This window comes from Monodelphis domestica, chromosome 2 (genome assembly GCF_027887165.1).
Source record: "Monodelphis domestica isolate mMonDom1 chromosome 2, mMonDom1.pri, whole genome shotgun sequence".
Classification (NCBI taxonomy): Eukaryota; Metazoa; Chordata; class Mammalia; order Didelphimorphia; family Didelphidae; genus Monodelphis; species Monodelphis domestica.
The window spans coordinates 489,204,945-489,222,699 of NC_077228.1; the positions used below are offsets into that span (position 1 = coordinate 489,204,945).

Below are 17,755 nucleotides of genomic sequence, written 5' to 3' on the forward strand. Positions count from 1 at the left end.
ACACTTTCCAGTTGTGTGACTCTGGGAAAGCCACTTAACACCCATTGACTAGCCCTTAATGATCATCTGCCAGGGAACCAATACATAGTATTGATTTTAAGATGGAAACTAAGGGGGGGGGAGAAAGAGAGAGGGGGGGAAGGGAGAGAGAGAGAAAGAGAGAGAGAAAAAGGGAGAGGGAGGGAGAGGGAAAGAGAGAGAGAATGAGAGGGAGAATGGGAGAGAGAGAATGGGAATGGGGAGGAAGGGAGAGGAACAGAGAGGAACAGAGAATGAGAGGGAGAGAGAGAGAGAGAATGGGAATGGGGGAAGAAGGAAGAGAGAGAGAAAGAATGAGAGGGAGAATGGGAATGAGGGAGGAAGGGAGAGGAAGAAAGAGAAGGAAAGAGAATGAGAGAGAGAGACAGGGCCAGGGCCAGGGAAAGGGAGATGTTGTCCAGGAGAAATTGGAGATGATAAACAGGGGGAAGACACTAACATTAATGGAACTGGGCCAGGCCTTGGATAGAAGTTGAGATCTTAGCTGTAACCTGGAGGAAGGGCAGGAGACTAAGATGAAGAAGGGAAGGTGTTAAAGACCTGGAGGACAGATGATGCAATGTATGGAGTGACTTGTGCAATGAATAGCAAAGAAGCCAGTGTCACTGAATCCTACACGGCTAATAAGTACTGGAATTTGAATCCTCCCAAAATGAGAATGAATCAGAGCTGGCTCCTTCTGGAGAGTGAAGGTCCACGGGTCCCTCATCTAATTTCCTTTAGGTCCTGGGCATCCAATAATTGGCATGGCTGAAATCAATAATTATAAAGGTCTGGGTCACCCTTAAACCTACTTCCATGTCCTCATTAAGACTGATTACAGAGATAATGCCCAGTTATTAAGTTAAAGTCTTAATTCACACTCAGGTTTTGAGGTTCTGTCTCACTATCCAGATTCTCTTCATTCTATTCCGCGGCTGTGAGGGCTAAAGTTCTTTGCACCTTCAGAGTGGAAGCACCCACTGTCAGTGATGAGATTATTGTTGTTAAGTTGTTTTTCAGTCAGATTCAACTCTTCATAACCCCATTTGTGTTGGTTTTGTGTGTGTTTGTGTGTGTGTTTGGCAGAGATACTGGAGTGTTTTAGGGTTTCCTTCTCCAGCTCATTTGACAGATGAAGACACAGGCAACAGGGTTAAATGACTTGTCCAGGGTCATATAGCTAGAAAAATGCCTGAGGCCAAATTTGAACCCAAAAAGATCCAGGCCATGCACTCTATTTATTCACTGTGCCACCTAGCTGTCCAATGATGTGATTTAGTACCAGTTACGCATTAATTAAGCAAAACTAAATATATACCCTAAGAGCCTCCCCACCACTCATTACCTAGTTATAGACAATCCCCACTTTAATCGTCTATAGCTTAATGGCAAATCTTCTGTAGCTTAAAACTGGACCAGAGCTTTTGGAACTCCCTATCTTAGACCAGTTGAGCCCCTCTGATGGTAGATATTACAGTCATTTATTAGCCTCAATTTACAAATAAGGAGATGATGTAAGAGGCTGGCAGAGATTGAATGATGCAGGGCATAAAACAAGGGAGTATCAAAGGTAGAATTGGAACTTGGGTCCTTCTGACTCACAGTACAGCATTCTAGCTGCTAAGCCATGCTTATAGCCCTTAGGAAAGGGTTATATTCCAAAAGTTCACTTATGTATCTTTTAGTTTAGAACAGAACACATTTTCCCTCTAAGAAACAATGTTTTTATATAGAAATTATATGTTGTCTATGATTTGTGAAACAGTTTTCTCTCTATATATAATAAATATTTATATATAGAATATATATGGAAAACATTGTATATAAATAATATATATATGCATATGTACTATTATAATGTACTCACACACACACACACACACACACACACACACACACACACTCACACAATTTCCAAGCCAAGACCGATAGAGCTAACCTGATCTGATTTCCAGGTCCTGGGAACAGGGGGAGAGGAATGTGATCTTAGATAAAAAATAACTTTTTCCTCCCTTTTCCTGGGCATGGGACTAGCTCTAGGTAAATTTTTTGAAACATGTGATTTTGGGTTTTGTACCGACTCATTTCCCTCTCCAAAACCTCCCACTAACCCTCTCTCCAGATTCCCAGAGTCCTTTGCCCCCCTTTGCATGACTCCAATCTCGCCCATTCCAGCAAAGTCCTGCATGACCCTAAATGGCCCATCTCCCCCTTAACAGCGAGTCAAAACTCCCTTCCTCTCAATAAAGGAATCTCAGCCAGGTGTGAGAGTAAGAAACTGATGTGTAATTTTTACTAATTTGTAGATGACTGATAAGCCTTTTCATCTACTCAGAATTATTTAAATTTAATTCACCATTTATTAGGTGCCTGCTAAGTAGAAGGAGCTCTTTATCTTTTTCAATGAAGATTGTTCACCCCAATCTCACTGGTGGAATTTCAGATAGTAAGACAAAATAAAATGAAGCTTGCCTCAGACACTTCCCAGCTGGGTGACCCTGGGCAAGTCACTTAACCCCATTGCCTAGTCCTTACCATTCTTCTGCCTTGGAACCCATGCACAGTACTGATTCTAAGACAGACGGTAAAGATTTTGTTTAAAAACCAGATAAATAAATAACATTTTAAAAAATAAAATGAAGCTGTTCAGCATTAGGAGATATGTGAGAGCGGGGATAAGCCTGAGACTTTACGCCCTCCACTCTCAGAGGAATCGTGGTCTCATAGTGACTCCCTTTCTTTCATTTTTGAACCCATAAAATTTCCTAAAAGCTTCAAATTTTTGGTTTTGTCCTTGTTTTTCCCAAGGACTCCCACAGGAGCTGCAGGCAGGGAATAGATGGTAGGCGCTGGGGCACTGGGCTTGGATCTGGGAGTCATTCCTAAACCACGGAACCTTGAAGGTGGAGGAGACCTTAGGGATCAGTTTGTTCCACCTCCCGCCCCATGGGGGAATCCCTTACTCCTCTGTAACACGCAGTGTGTGGCCTAGATGATGTCTCAGCCTCTGCTGCCTCCCACAATCTGTGGGACCTCTAGGTCTAGTGAATCGGGCACGTCCTGCATTCTCACGCTGTCATAACCACTCTTCAGAGGCAGCAAAAACAACAGCCATTGGTTTTCAGCCAAAGGCAAAAAGCAGTGAGGGTCTGTCCCTTCGTGGCAGGTGAATACCTTCCATCCCCAATCTCCAGATGACCCCATTAACATTCAGAGTTGCAAAGAAAGTGAGGAGCTGGCCCAGAGCAAGACTGTGCCGATAATCTATGCCCATGGCTTGCCGCCATCTTGGCATGCTTGAGTGGGAGTATCTTCTGCCTATCCCCCCCAGCTCCCCTCACAATATTAATAAATAGCCTGATAAAATGGGAAGAATAATGGATTTTAAGTCAAAAACTCAGGATTCAAACATTGGGCAAGTCACTAACACTCTGGAGCCTCCGTTTCCCCTTCTCTCAAATGGAGCTGTTGGACTCGATGGCCTTTAAGGTCCCCTTCAGCTCGAAATGCCTGCTATTAGGATCCCCCTTGCCATCACCCATGGTTTTCCTGATCCCTCCATGACTCCTTCCCAGGGAGAGACAATCAGGGCAGGGATCCAGGAGAGCGTGTAGGAAAGCCTCCATAATGCCATTCAGTCCTGTGAGGCTAGAAGGCTCAGCTGAGTAAATAGGGCTGGTGAGAGTCACCCTTCCCTACTGCCGCCTCTCATGGCCGGAAGAACACAGGTTACTGCGGAGAGAGGAAGGTGATGCTCCCTCAGGGAGGCAAGGGAGTTGGGCCATGAGACAGGTGGGTGCTTCCTTCACTTGGATGGAGGTCAGGCAGCCTCTCCCCCTCTGAGGCCAATAAAGAAGAGTGGGAAAAGCAGAGGCCTCTGGGTTGGCATTTCTTAAGCTGGTCACTGTTTAGTCACTTCAGTTATTTCCGACTCTTCCTGGCCCCATTTGGGGTTTTCTTGGCACAGATCCTAGAGTGGTTTGCTGTTTGATTCTCCAGCTCGTTGACAGATGAGGAAACTGAGGCCAACAGGGTTAAGTGACTTGTCCAGGGTCACACAGCTCATAAGGGTCTCTGGCCAGATTCGAATTCAGGAATATGAGTCTTTTTGACTCCAAGCCTGGCATCTTTCCAAAAATTTCCCTTGGACACAAGTAGATTCCTTTGGAAACTGTTGCCCAGGCTGAGCACCTCCGTGCACGACTCAGCTGCAGAGACAGGGAACTCGAAATGACATTGTCTGGTTTTGCTGCCTCTAATTTGCAAGAACTCAAAGGAATATTAATAATCGTAGCTGACATTTCTGCAAGCACTTAAAGGTTTGCCAAGCAGCACACATTATCTCATTTAAATCTTGTAATAAATTTGTGAATTTCATATTACAAGGAGAGATATTATCCCCATTTTCCAAATGAAGAAACTGAGAACCAAGAAATTAAGTAAATTGATGGCTCACTATCCAGTGGAAAGAATTCTAGATTGCTTAGGTTCAGATTCTGACTCTCCTTTTCAAAGCCTTCAGCAAATCCTTTGGCCTTTTTAAATTTGAGTTTCGTCCCCTGTAAAATAAAGGCGTTAGACTTCCTGGCTTCTGAGGTTCTTTCAGACCCTTTAAGAGAGGAATCCAATCCAATTCGTGCAAGGCAGAAACCAGGGGCAGAGAGAGAGCAGGGGAGGCGCAAGGAGAAAAAACTCAAGATTCCAGGCAGAGAATCTGAAGCTTGGGAACTCCCACTGATCTTCTCTCTTCTCCCAGCTAGGAGCCAGGGTAGAGGCAGCTCTCTCTGGCTAGGAAGAGATCATTGTTTCCCTGTGAACCCCTGAATATCTCTCAGTCAGCTCTCAACAACAGCTCAGGCATCAATGAATATTGGGGACCAGGACTTGGAAAAGCCGTCCTCTAGACCCCTCTTTTTAAGAATCTCGATTTTCCATCTCTCACTAACTTGTTCCTGAACTCCAGTACTCAACTAGTTAGCTCAGGAGTAGGGACCAAACCAGCAGCTGTCCAGAAGAGGGGTCAAGGCCAAGAGCCCCGAGACCTTGGGGGGGGTCAGTCTGCCAGAGGGGACATATCCAAAGGGCTTCCTGCTCACCCACTTCCCTTCCCTGAGTGAACCCAAATAAAGTGCCTATTACTTAGAATCAGGTCTGACTAGTTTATGAAAGTAGGAAAGAGGGCTGAAGATTTGGGGAGAACCATACTTCTCCCCAACAAGGAGGGTTAGCTCAGGATCCCAGGGCTTCAAACAACCAGATCCAAGGAGCAGCTATCTCTCCTGGACTGAGGAGTAACCCAAGGTCTTGGGCGGGGAGTGGCAGTTGGGGTACTTGAGGGACCCAGAGGCAGAAGAGTCCATCCTGCCTCTCAACAATAGCTGAGACCAAAAGGGGAAGCAGAGGGTCATTTTACCAAAGCTCTTCCGTCTGGTTCTTAACCTCTATCTCCCAGAACCATTCTCTGAAGAGACATACTCCTTCCCTCAGGGAGACAAAACTGGGTTACCTTCCCCCAAAGGGAAGAGAGGGGAAAGTCAATCTTCTCCCTCTCCATTCTCTCAACTCAACTCAACTCTCTCTCTCTCTCTCTCTCTCTCTCTCTCTCTCTCTCTCTCTCGCTGTCTCTGTGTCTGTCTCTCTTTCTCTCGCTGTCTCTGTCTGTCTGTCTCTGTCTCTATCTCTCTCTGTCTCTGACTGTCTGTCTCTCTCTCTCTCTCCCTCCATTTCCTGTGTGTGCGTGTGTGTGTTCTCTTTCTGGCCATATATTACACTCTGAATGGAAACTCCCATGACTGACCTAGAGTCTGGGGCATGATTTGAACTGAGGTCATCCCAGGTCCCAATCTACTCTGCTCCTCAAATGAGTCTGAGCTGGGGGAAATATTAACAAGTTCTAGCTGATACATCTGACAATGTGAATATCCCTTTAAAATAAAAACCTGCAGTCATTCCTGGAATTAATGAAATTATTTCAAATGCTATAAGAAAAAAATATTTTCAGCCACATGTTAATGTGGTGAATCTTAATGCCTTTTGCCAGAGAATGACTAGTATTTAAGGGACCCTGGAGGTCATTTAGTCCAGCCTCCTCATTTTACAGATCAGATGCCTTCATATTTTCTTTCAGAATGTTGAGAATTCCAAAGACAAAAGCCTTCAAGAATTTATTGACACTTCCCAGCTGTGTGACCCTGGGCAAGTCACTTGACCCCCACTGCCTAGCCCTTACCACTCTTTTGCCTTGGAGCCAAAACACAGTATTGACTCTAAGACAGAAGGTAAGGGTTTTAGATTAAAAAAAAAAAAAAGAATTTATTGGATTCCATTTGAGAATTTTCTCTTCCCTTCCTTTGTTTCTCTCCTTCCCTTCCATCTATATAGTTTCCCCTATATTCTAACCCAGAATTAATTGCTGAAGTGTTCAAGGTCTGTATACGGTAGATAGAGCTCTAGTCCAAGAGTTAGGCAGACATCTTCCTGAGTTCAAATCTGGATTTAGACACTTACTAGCTGTGTGACCCTGGGCAAGTCACTTAACCCTGTTTGCCTCAATTTCCTCATCCCTATAAAGAGCTGGAGAAGAAAATGGCAAACCACTGCCAAGAAAACCCTCAAAGGGGTCATAGAGAGTCTGACATGACCAAGATAACAACTCAACAACAGATTTCAAACAAGATTAGAGGGTGAATATTTTTTAAGTCCTTCCAATATTATAAATTTACAATTATTCTTCATGCCAATTTAGCTTTCAGCTACTACACATTTTTGGTAATAGGTAAAGTTGGGGACAGGGAGGGTAGAGAAGAGGGATAGGGATGGAGATACAAGGTAATATGGTATAGTGTCATGGAAGAAGATCTCTTGTAAGAAATCCTGACTTCCAGTCCCAGTTCTGCTGTTTATGAGCTACGTGTGGAAAATCACTTTCTGTTTCTGACCCTCATGGTGGATTGGCCTGGGGGCCTCTGTGATCCCCTCAGGATATAACATTCTGTCATCTTTTCAGTTATAATGGTCAATGTTTGGGCCGTTCCCTTAGTATCAGTGCTTTAACAATGTGTCTCATCTCTTGGAATGCATTCCGAAAGGGCACACCTTACCTTTTTTTATGGGTTCAGAGAACCATGAAAATAGCTGGTGTGTGTAAATAATAGAGAATCAGCAGACAGAAAAACGATCCTTCCTCCCCTGACTATTTGCTCTCATCAAATACGGCAAAGTTCAGGTACAGAATGCCATCTTTTATCTTATTTTTCATTTCATTTCATTCTATCTGCATCACTCCCCTGCTGTCGTAGCTCCAGTCCCAGTCCTATGAAGACATCATCTCCAGCCCCTGAGAGTGGCTCACCTAGCTCTGTTTCTGAAACTGGTTTCTTCATTCCAAATAAGAGCAACATGTCGGAAAAGGAAAGACATTTTGGCCAAGTATCTAATACTAATGTTCGTTTTTTCCACATTCGTACCATATCCAGATATCAGTGCCATCTTGGAATTCATGGGGACATAAACTTAGACCTGGAATGGACTTTAAAAATCACTTAGTCTAACCTCATTTAACAGATGAGGAAACTCAGTCCCAGGGAAGTGAAGTGATTTGTCCATGGTCACAGAGGCAAGTCACCGAGCCAGTATTTGAACCAAAGTTCTCTCTGAATCCAGCCATCTTTACACTGCATTCGAATGCCTCTAGGAGTGGAACTTGAAACATAGTCACATATGTATTCTTTATGGAAGCACCTTTCAAAATATTTGAAGATATGACAATCTGATCCCATAACCTGCAATTCTAAAAAGAAAAGCAAATCGGGAAAGATGGGAAACTCACAAAAGCAAAATGATGATGGTTCAATGAAGAATGTGCACCTCTGAGGGAAAAGGTTAAGGGGAGAAAGAGAGGGATCTAAGAGAACAATGTAGCTACATGGGGAACTCTCTAATGAACTTAGATTTTTAAAGGATATATAAACTATGGAAAGAGAGAAGCATAATTAAGAATGACTACAGATTGGCTAACATGACAGCTATGGAAAGTAATGAATGCTGGAGGGGATGTGGCAAAGTTGGGACACTAATTCATTGCTGGTGGAGTTGTGAATTGATCCAGCCATTCTGGAGGGTAATTTGGAACTATGCCCAAAGGCCGCTAAAAGACTGTCTGCCCTTTGACCCAGCCATACCACTGCTGGGTTTGTACCCCAAAGAGATAATAAGGAAAAAGACTTGTACAAGAATATTCATAGCTGTGCTCTTTGTGGTGGCCAAAAATTGGAAAATGAGAGGATGCCCTTCAATTGGGGAATGGCTGAACAAATTGTGGTAAATGTTGGTGATGGAATACTATTGTGCTAAAAGGAATAATAAAGTGGAGGAATTCCATGGAGACTGGAACAACCTCCAGGAAGTGATGCAGAGCAAAAGGAGCAGAACCAGGAAAACATTGTACACAGAGACTGATACATTGTGGTACAACCGAAGGTGATGGACTTCTCCATTAGTGGCAATGCAATTTCCCTGAACAATCTGCAGGGATCTAAAGAACACTATCCACAAGCAGAGGATAAACTGTGGGAGTAAAAACACCGATGAAAAGCAACTGCTTGACTACAGGGGTGGAGGGGATATGACTGAGGAGAGACTCTAAATGAACACTATAATGCAAATACCAACAAGAGGGAAATGGGTTCGAGTCAAGAACACATGTAATAACTAGTGGAATCGTGCGTCGGCTATGGGAGAGGGAAAGGTGGTGGGAGGAGCGGCGGGGAGGAAAAGAAAATGATCTTTGTTTCCAGTGAATAATGTTTGGAAATGACCAAATAAAATAATGTTTAAAATTTTTAAAAAATGACTACAAAAGGGTACCATATTCCCATAAAAGAGGTTTTTAAGGTATATTTGGATCACAAGCATCTATGAGGCACTAATCAATGCTTTTAGTGAGCTTAAGACTGGTTGGTTTTTTTTGTCACCAATATTTGTCTTTTGTATGCTAATAATAATGATATTAAATGGCTGGAAATCATGAATGAATGAAACAAGTACTATGCTAAGCCCTAGAGAAACAATTGGAAAAGCAAAGACGATCCCTATCCTCAAAGGGTTTCTATTCTTTTTCTCTTCTTTCTAAATGCTTATTTTCTGTCTTAGGAACAACACCAAGATAGAAGAGCAAGGGCTAGGTAAACATGGTATAGTAGCTTTCACAGGATTGTACATCTAGGAAGTATCTGAGGCCATATTTGAACCCAGGATCTCCCAGCTCCAGGCCTGGCACCCTATCCACTGCACCACCTTGCTGCCTATTCTTTTTTTTTTATTTAATTTTTGTTTAAACCCTTACCTTCCACCTTGGAATCAATAATGTATGTTGGTTCCAAGGCAGAAGAGTGGTAAGGTCTAGGCAATGGGGGTGAAGTGACTTGCCCAGGGTCACACAGCTGGAAAGTGTTTGAGGCCAAATTTGAACCCAGGACCTCCCATCTCTAGGTCTGGTTCTCAATCCACCAAGCAACCCAGGTGCCCCCCACCCCTAGGTCTATTCTAACAGAGGATATAATGCTCATAGGAGAGTGTGGGCTACAGAGGAGAATTTGTTTTGAAATTACAGGGATTCATTATCATTATCTCTGAGGAATCAAGATTACAGATGACCCTGTCTTCCTGTCACAGCTTTGGTGGAGCAGGCTTTTTGAGCAGGTAGAAAAACTTAGTCATGTGGTTCTATCTTGTTAAATAATAAACTTTATAAAATATAATACGTGAAGTATTGGACATTAATTTAAATCCTTCAACCCAAAGGGGCAAAGAGGCATATGTAATGAATCTAAGTAGGCTGTATTATATTTCTTACAGTGACCTACCCACAAAAAGAGACAAAAGACACCCATCAGCTGTGACTCCTGTGACCAGAAAAGGAGGGAAGTCAGTCATATAGAAGTTGGGATGACAGATGGACAATCTAAATTGTTGCATAAAACATTAAAAAGACCCAGAACAGAAGGCCTCCAGGGCACTGAGATCAGCTTTGCTCTCCTTCCAGGTTGATGTTGGACTACCAATAGATATATTTTGGGTATATTCATTTAACCAACTACAGATTTACCTAATTGTATTAGCCCAGCCCCATATTTCTACATTTTATTTATGAAACAATGCTAAATGATTTTGCAAAATGCCTTGCTGAACTATGGATAGGCAATGCCCAAACTAGAAAAACAAAGTGTACCTATATCTCCAGTTATGACAAGTAGGTGGATGGACAATCTTTTCATTGAGTCAACCGAAAGGTATATCTTAGACAAGGGCTGCAGATGAATGATGTACTAGGCACAAAACTGGATTCGAAAAGAGGGGTTGGGCCCCTGAGGCCACCACATAGCACAGATGATTGAGTTCAACTCCTACCTCTACTCTTGGCAAATCATTTAACCCTTTTATCCCTCAATTTCTTTAATCTGTAAAATAAGGATAATCAAAGCATCTACTTTACAAATAGCATGAATAAAATGCTTTTTTAAATTTCCATGTAAATGCTGCCTATCATTATGACTTTTGAGAAACTGGTCAGTGATTTTGGTGATCTCAAGTTATTTCTGTATAAGCACATGTTTCTATCACCAGTATTTTCCTAGAGATGCTCTACAACTATGACTCTTTGGATAACAAGACCTCTGGAGAATCAAAATGGCGGGTGATTCATGGAGTAGTAGAAAGACCCATGCTGGTTGCAAGTAGTATATGACCAACAATTTGTACCTGAAAGTAAAGGGAGTGAATGATTGTAAAAGGAGATGATCCAATCATATAGTGGGAGGAAAGAGTGACATTTGGAAAGCTTGAGCACCATACTGGAACCTGTCAAATATTAGGAGATACAAATATATGTCGTGTGACTCTTCTATGGAACAGTCATAGAAAAATAGACAAGAACTCCATAGGACAGAAAGGGGAGGAAGGTATAAGCAATATTAATGTCCTGGCAGATGGAATTCCCAAGGATTTAAGAATTGAAGTATAGTCATTGTTTAGTCATTTCTTAGTCACATTCAACTCTTTGTTGACCCATTTGGGGTCTTCTCGGCAAAGATATGACAGTGGTTTGTCATTTGCTTCTCTGGCTCATTTTACAAGTGAGGAAACTGAAGCATGCAGGATTAAGTAACTTGCTCAGGATCACTTAATAAGTGTCTGAAGCTAGATTTGAACTTGGGGCTTTCTACCTCCAGACTCAGTGTTCTTTCTATCCACCTAATTGTCCTGAAGAGTGCTAGACTGGAGGTCAAATGACCTTGGTTTGAATATTGGCTCCTTCATTTAATAACTATGTGACCTTGACACTAGACTAACATCTAGTCAAAATAAGGGAATTGGGCGAGGTGGCCTCTGAGGACTCCAGTTCTTGATCTAAATCTAGGATCTTGGGGTCCAAGGCTAAAAGAATTTACCAGCTCAAGACTGTTAGTATTGTTGACAGCTTTCTCTACCAAGACTCATTGTCTGGAAACCTTATCTCAGCTTTCAGAGCATAGAACTGTTTGCCTCCAGGGTCAATAAGGGAGCTCCTTCCCAAGTCCCATTCAGCATTACACAATTAACCCAGTATGTTCTTGGGTTTTTCCCAAACTCTGGAACATTGTCCTATGGGGTTTCACCCTACTGACATCACTTGTTAGTGTTAATTGTCTGCATTCTGTTTATGAATTCTGAAGCCAGTTGGAAAACGGAAAAATTGATGCAAAAAAAATGCAGGAAATAAAATAACATTGACTCCTACCATGGATATATATATAAAATAAATATGTAGCCTAGCCATGTGTCAGTGGCCTAATCTCGAATGATAATAGATAGTATAAGGGATATGGAATTAGAATGAACCTAGACTGGATTTAATTAACTCCAGAAGACATGAGTTAGTGATATGGATGATGCTATTAGTACTTAGTGGGAAATAGGATATGATGTGAAGTCTGTTTTATCTGTGTGGAAGAGGGGAAGCTAAGGATGACAGTGTTCTGCTGAGAGGCAGCATGCTCTACTTGAAAGCATTAGCCTGGAAGTTATTATGGAAGTCTTGAGTTCTAGTTTTGACTCTGTAAATAATTGGCTATATGACCGTAGGCCTTCTATAGCCTAAGTTTCATTGCTTAAATATAATCCTTATACCTAAGACTCCTTCCTTTCATGTAAATTTATTCTGTTTATTTTCCCTCCCACAGATGAAACCAAGGAATCTCATTGTTTGGCACTCTTCAGAAAGTACTGGCTATCAGCTCCCCAACCTCATTAATGTTAATCCTTTGCCCCACCCAAGGGACACCCTAAGATCATCAGCATATGTACCTACCCTGAAAAGGTAACTCCCCTTATAAGCACGTAGACACTCAAAGCATTAAACACGACAAGTTTTAAATTCATAGTAAAGAACACAGAAAATAAACGTGCACCAGAGTCCATTGGAAGTCAAGAAAATATTCCTGTCTTTCTGATGGATCTTTGACACCCTCAGGACCTTTATAGTCCTTGACATTTATAGTTATTCCCTGGTGAGGATTCTACCATGGGGAAACAACTTGGGATTTGGCTCTCCTGGTTTTTCACTACTGTGTCTCTACACTCCTTCCTGCCTCTTTGCCTTTTCCTGGCTTCTCTTCTTTTGGTTATCTGCCATTGCTCTCCATGGTTCAGTTCAGCTGCCCTGCCTCCCTGCCACGCCAGACCCTTTCTCTTTTGTGCTCCCACGATCTGCCGCTGCTGCTGGTCATCATAGTCACCATCACAGCGGACATCATGGCCTTTCTTGGAGCCATCCTAAGTTAGGCATTGCTGTTTTATTTCCATGTTAGACCACTTCTAAATGAAATGGCCAGGGACAATATGCATCCAGGCTACTATCAACTTTTCAGCTCCTTCAGGCAGGCTTAGAACCTTTGAAGACCCTTCCTAATCTCTATACCATTATAGACCTTTGGTTGTTGTTCTCTATAGTTCTAATTTTTTAGTATCACTGTATAGAATATATATTATCTCTTTGAACTATTATTTTGTCTTCTTAAAGATATTTTGTTTTATCAACTACATGTAATATATGATATAATAACAATTTTCAACTTGTTTTCTATAGTTAAAAGATCTCAATGATCTCCCTCTCCCTTTTCAGAAATGGTAAGTAATGATCTGGTGTAGTTGGAAATCTTGTAATTACTTGAAGTATTGGACATTAATTTTTAATCTTATCCTGAGTTATACATGCATTATCATGCAAAACCCATTTCCATATTATTCATTGTTGTAAAAGAATACTCATATAAAACCAAAACTCCAAAATAAAAATCCAAATAAACTAAAGCGAAAAATCGTATGCTTTGGCTTGCATTCCAACTCCAAAATGAACTATTACTTTGAAGTATATGAAATAATTTTTTCATCAATTTCTAGTCTACAGAGCTGTGGAGGAGTATATCCTGTAAAAGGGCTTCCTTTTTACTTATTAAATACATTGTTATTGATATCTTTTGTTTTTATATCATCTACATTTCCCAATATTTCTCTTTTTTTTGTTCCACTCTTAGAAAGTAGTCCTTGATAACAAAGAATAAAAAAGAGGAAAAGCTGGTTAACATATTGAAAAAAGCCTGACATCTTTTGTAGTCTTTACCACCCATAGCCTTCCACCTTTGGAAACTAGTTAGTGGGGTGGGGGGGTGCTGAATCTCTTTTTTGTGGCAAATGTTGGTCATTATAATTTTATTACATTCAGTTGTGTTTTTTTTTAACCCTTACCTTCCATTTTGGAATCAATACTGTGTATGGGTTCCAAGACAGAAGAGTGATAAGGGCTAGACAATGGGGGTTAAGTGACTTGTCCAGGGTCACATAGCTGGGAAGTGTCTGAGGCCAGATTTGAATCCAGGACCTCCCATCTCTAGGCCTGGCTCTCAATCCACTGAGCTACCTAGCTGCCCCTACATTCAGTTTTGAGCTTTTTGTTCTTGTGCTTTCCGTTTACATTGTTGTAGGCATGGTGTGTTTGCTCTTTTCTGGTTCTACTTACCTTACTTTGCATCAGTTTATAATTCTTTTCATGCTTCTCTAAAGTGATCACATTCAATATTTCTTATAACACAGTAATAGTCCATTACATTTATGTACCACCCTTTAGTTAGCCATACCCCAATCAATGGGCATCCACTTTGTTTACAGACTTCTGTTCTTTCACTAGTTTCCACAAACCTTCACCTTTCACACAAAGGCTCTCCTTAAGCAATTGTGGGAACTGCTTTGTCCTATTCAACACAAAGTCCAGGAATGGGAATCCTAGTCTAATTAGGGTGAAGAGGTCCAGAGTGTTTTCTCTCTGCCGTTTTCTTTCTTTCCTTCCTATCCTTTCTTTTCTCTTCCTTTCTTTTCAAATTCTATCTCCCTCCTCCTAAAATGCTCTCTTAGAATCCTTTCACATCTCAGCTGACATGACTTATTTGTGGCATAAAGTCTTTGCTGCTCCCCCCACATACTTCAGTGTCTGCTGCCTGAAAGCACTTGGTACATATATATTTGCCTATGTAGATCCCCCCCCCCTTATATAGAATGGGAGCTCCAGGAGGGCAGACATTTTCATTTTTTCCTCTGTTGTCCCAGCACCTTAGTAAAGTGCCTGCCATATTGTACATACTTAGTAAATGACTGTCAACTGATTGCTTGAGCGATTTGTCTACCATTGGGTCAACCCATCTCTTGAGCCCTTTGGGGACTCAGAAAGGCCCCACCTCTCCTCTTTCCATTTCCTACCTTCCTCCTTGGGTGCCGGGGATTTTCTGAGTCTTAAGAAAGCAGTGGAAGGGCTGGTGGAGGAAGGACAAAGCCTCCTGCTCCCAAAGAAGACAGCTTTAGGACTATGGAAACCCCTAGGAATTTCTGGCATGGAGATTTCTCAAGCCACATTACTATGTTTAGCTTGATTGTTCCTCCCCCTCATTCCAGTTGCAGTGCCCTACTTTCCCTCACAGTTGACTACTCAGTGCTAGGGTAAAACAATTCCCCTTTGGTGTCTTGGGCTTATTTTAGGTAGACTCACATGGAGGCAATGTGGTATATGGGAGGAATTCTGTTTCTAATCTTGGTTGTATTGCTAATGAATTGTATGACCTTGGGAAAGTCACTTTATTTCTAGGGACCATAATTTCTTCATTAGTATAATTAAAGGGAATTAGAATGGTAGAATAGATGATCTTTGGGTCTCTTTCAGTTCTAACATGCTATATATCCATGAAGAGCCTTATTTTATGGACACCAATGCATGTGTCTAAAAAAAAGAGGGACAGGAATCTATAATAATAGTTCAACAACATTTGTAATAGTGCTTTAATGTTTGCAAATATTTTCCCATTTTATCTTCACAGCAACCCTGGGAATTAGATGCTATTATTATCTCCATTTTACTGATCAGGAAACTAATGCAAACAGAAATTAAATAACTTGCCCAGAGTCACATATTGGCAGGATCTGAACTTGAGTCTTCTTGGCTCCAGGTCCAGGGCTCTATCCCTTGTGCTACTTAACTTATCTATTGCCAAGACAAGAGGACACAAGAAAACCACATGGAATTTCTTTGGATCCATCATGGGGAACATTTGACTTATTCCAAGCCATCTAGAATAGTTTTCATTTTAGCAAATTAATAACTTCTTTAAAAATAAATATAATAAGATTAATAATCCCTGTTGGGAACAAGAAAATGTTTTTCCCCTTTTGACAGTGTTGATATTGTGCTTCCAACTTCTCTATCAAAGAAATTGATCTCCAGATTGGGTAAGGGAAGAATAAACATCATTAAGAGGGAATTGATGTCCAAGATAGATGAGGAGGCCATCAGAGTGTCTAACTATTCTAAATTAATTTAAACATTCTGGCCCAAACAAATCATATTTCAGAGGAATGAGAGAACTTGCAAATATAGTTGCTGAATAACTCTCTGAAGCCTTTTAGGAATTATGGAGAACAGAGGTGCCCAAAGACTGGGGGTGAGGACATTTTCTTCTAATTTTCCAAAAGGTTAGATAACTGAGTCCTTGACATCAGGATCATCTCAACTTTCACTCATCTTATATATCTAATTAGCTGCCAAATCTTGCTTCTATCTCCACAACATTTCTCACATTTCCTTCTTTCTATTTACATCGTCATCGCCATAGTTGATGCCATTATCCTTCTCCTGTGGGTTATTACAATTGCTTTATTCTTTTAAAAAAAGCCTTATTTCTGTCTTAGAATCAGTGCTAAGTATCAGTTCCAAAGCAGAAGCATGGTAAGGAGTAAAGCTGTTGGGATTAAGTGACTTGCCCAAGATCACATAGCTAGGAAGTATCTGAGGCCAGTTTTGAACCCAGGTCTTCCCATATCCAGGCCTGACTTAGGTACCCCTGAAATGACCTTCGTATTGGTCTCTTCACCTCAAGTCTCTCCCCATGCCAAGGCATCCTCCACATAGCAGAGATTTCTCCAAAGTTCTGCCCAAGTTACTCTCCTTCTCAATACATTCCAGTGTTTCCTTATTACCTCTATAAAATACAGACTCCTGTTTGGCATTTAAAGCCCTTTACAACCTGACCTCAACCTATCCTTCCAGTTTTATTACACCTTATTTCCCCTCTTCCCCTTCTGAGTAGGGCCCAATTGGCCTGCTTTTTGTTTCTCATCCTTGGTACTCAATGCTGAAAAGTATTTCTTCTTTACCCTTCCTCTTAGAATCTCCAGTTCCTTTTAAGACAGGGTTCATGTGCCACTAGAGATGCTTTCCTGATCCCTCCAGCTACTAGTGTCTTCCCTATCACCCCTAAAAATATTACTATATATCTATTTTGTATACATATATTTACATATATATATAATACACATACAAGTATATATGTTGTATTTCTCAATTGAATGTAAGCTTCTTGAGGGTAATAACAGTTTCATTTGTCTCTGTATCCCTGACATTAAGCAAATAAATGGATACATTTTCTTTTTTATATTTGATTACATTTTTTCTCAAACTAAACACACATTTTAAGCATTTTTTTAAGTTTAGAATTTCAAATTTTCTCCCTTTATCATTCCTTTAGAAGGCAAGCAGTTTGGTATAGATAATGCATGGCAATTGTGCAAAAGATTTCTAATGGGTACATTTTTAAAACTTCCATTTTTTTCTGGAATTAGGTACCCTCTATAAATTTCACACTTATTGCTATTTGTGAATATAATATGAATAAAATATTGAAACTTCCAAAAATTACTTGAGTGATATTAGAAACCACAGATTGATAAACCATGCAAATCATTAGCAATATTTTATTTATTTTTATTTCTTAACTTCTTTTTTAAATTTAAAGATATTTTTTCAATTATAGTAACAATAATTTTCAGTGTACATTTTCCAAAATTATAAGATTCAAACTGTATCCCTTTCCTCACTTGGAGAGGGTAAGCATTTTAATCTGGTCTATACACGTATTATCACTGAGCTATATTTTAGAAGAGATAAAGATGAGCTGGCGATTCCATGGAGCTAGCATGGGTTCAGTAAGAACAATGTTGTCAAAGTAACCTCTTCTCTAATAAGGTTACCAAGCTGATAGATAGGGTAGTTCAGTAACCATTATACATTTGCATGCCATCAAAATATCTAACAAAATCTTTTACGATATTTTTATGGCTAAGATAGAGATAATAACTTAGGTAGATTCATAGCTAGTTG

At 40.8% G+C, this 17,755-nt stretch overlaps 1 protein-coding gene across 4 annotated transcripts in view; it reads right to left on the minus strand.

Annotated features, from left to right (window-relative positions):
- Positions 1–17,755, minus strand: part of VTCN1 (V-set domain containing T cell activation inhibitor 1) — a 102,783-nt gene that overhangs the window by 74,791 nt on the left and 10,237 nt on the right. The window contains exon 1 of one of the 4 annotated variants that reach the window (XM_056819262.1): positions 14,809–14,909. The exons of the other annotated variants lie outside the window; for them this stretch is intronic. The gene's annotated coding sequence lies outside the window, so the exon portion shown is untranslated. Of the gene's footprint in view, positions 1–14,808; positions 14,910–17,755 lie in introns of those variants that run through there. 4 annotated transcript variants of the gene reach the window in all.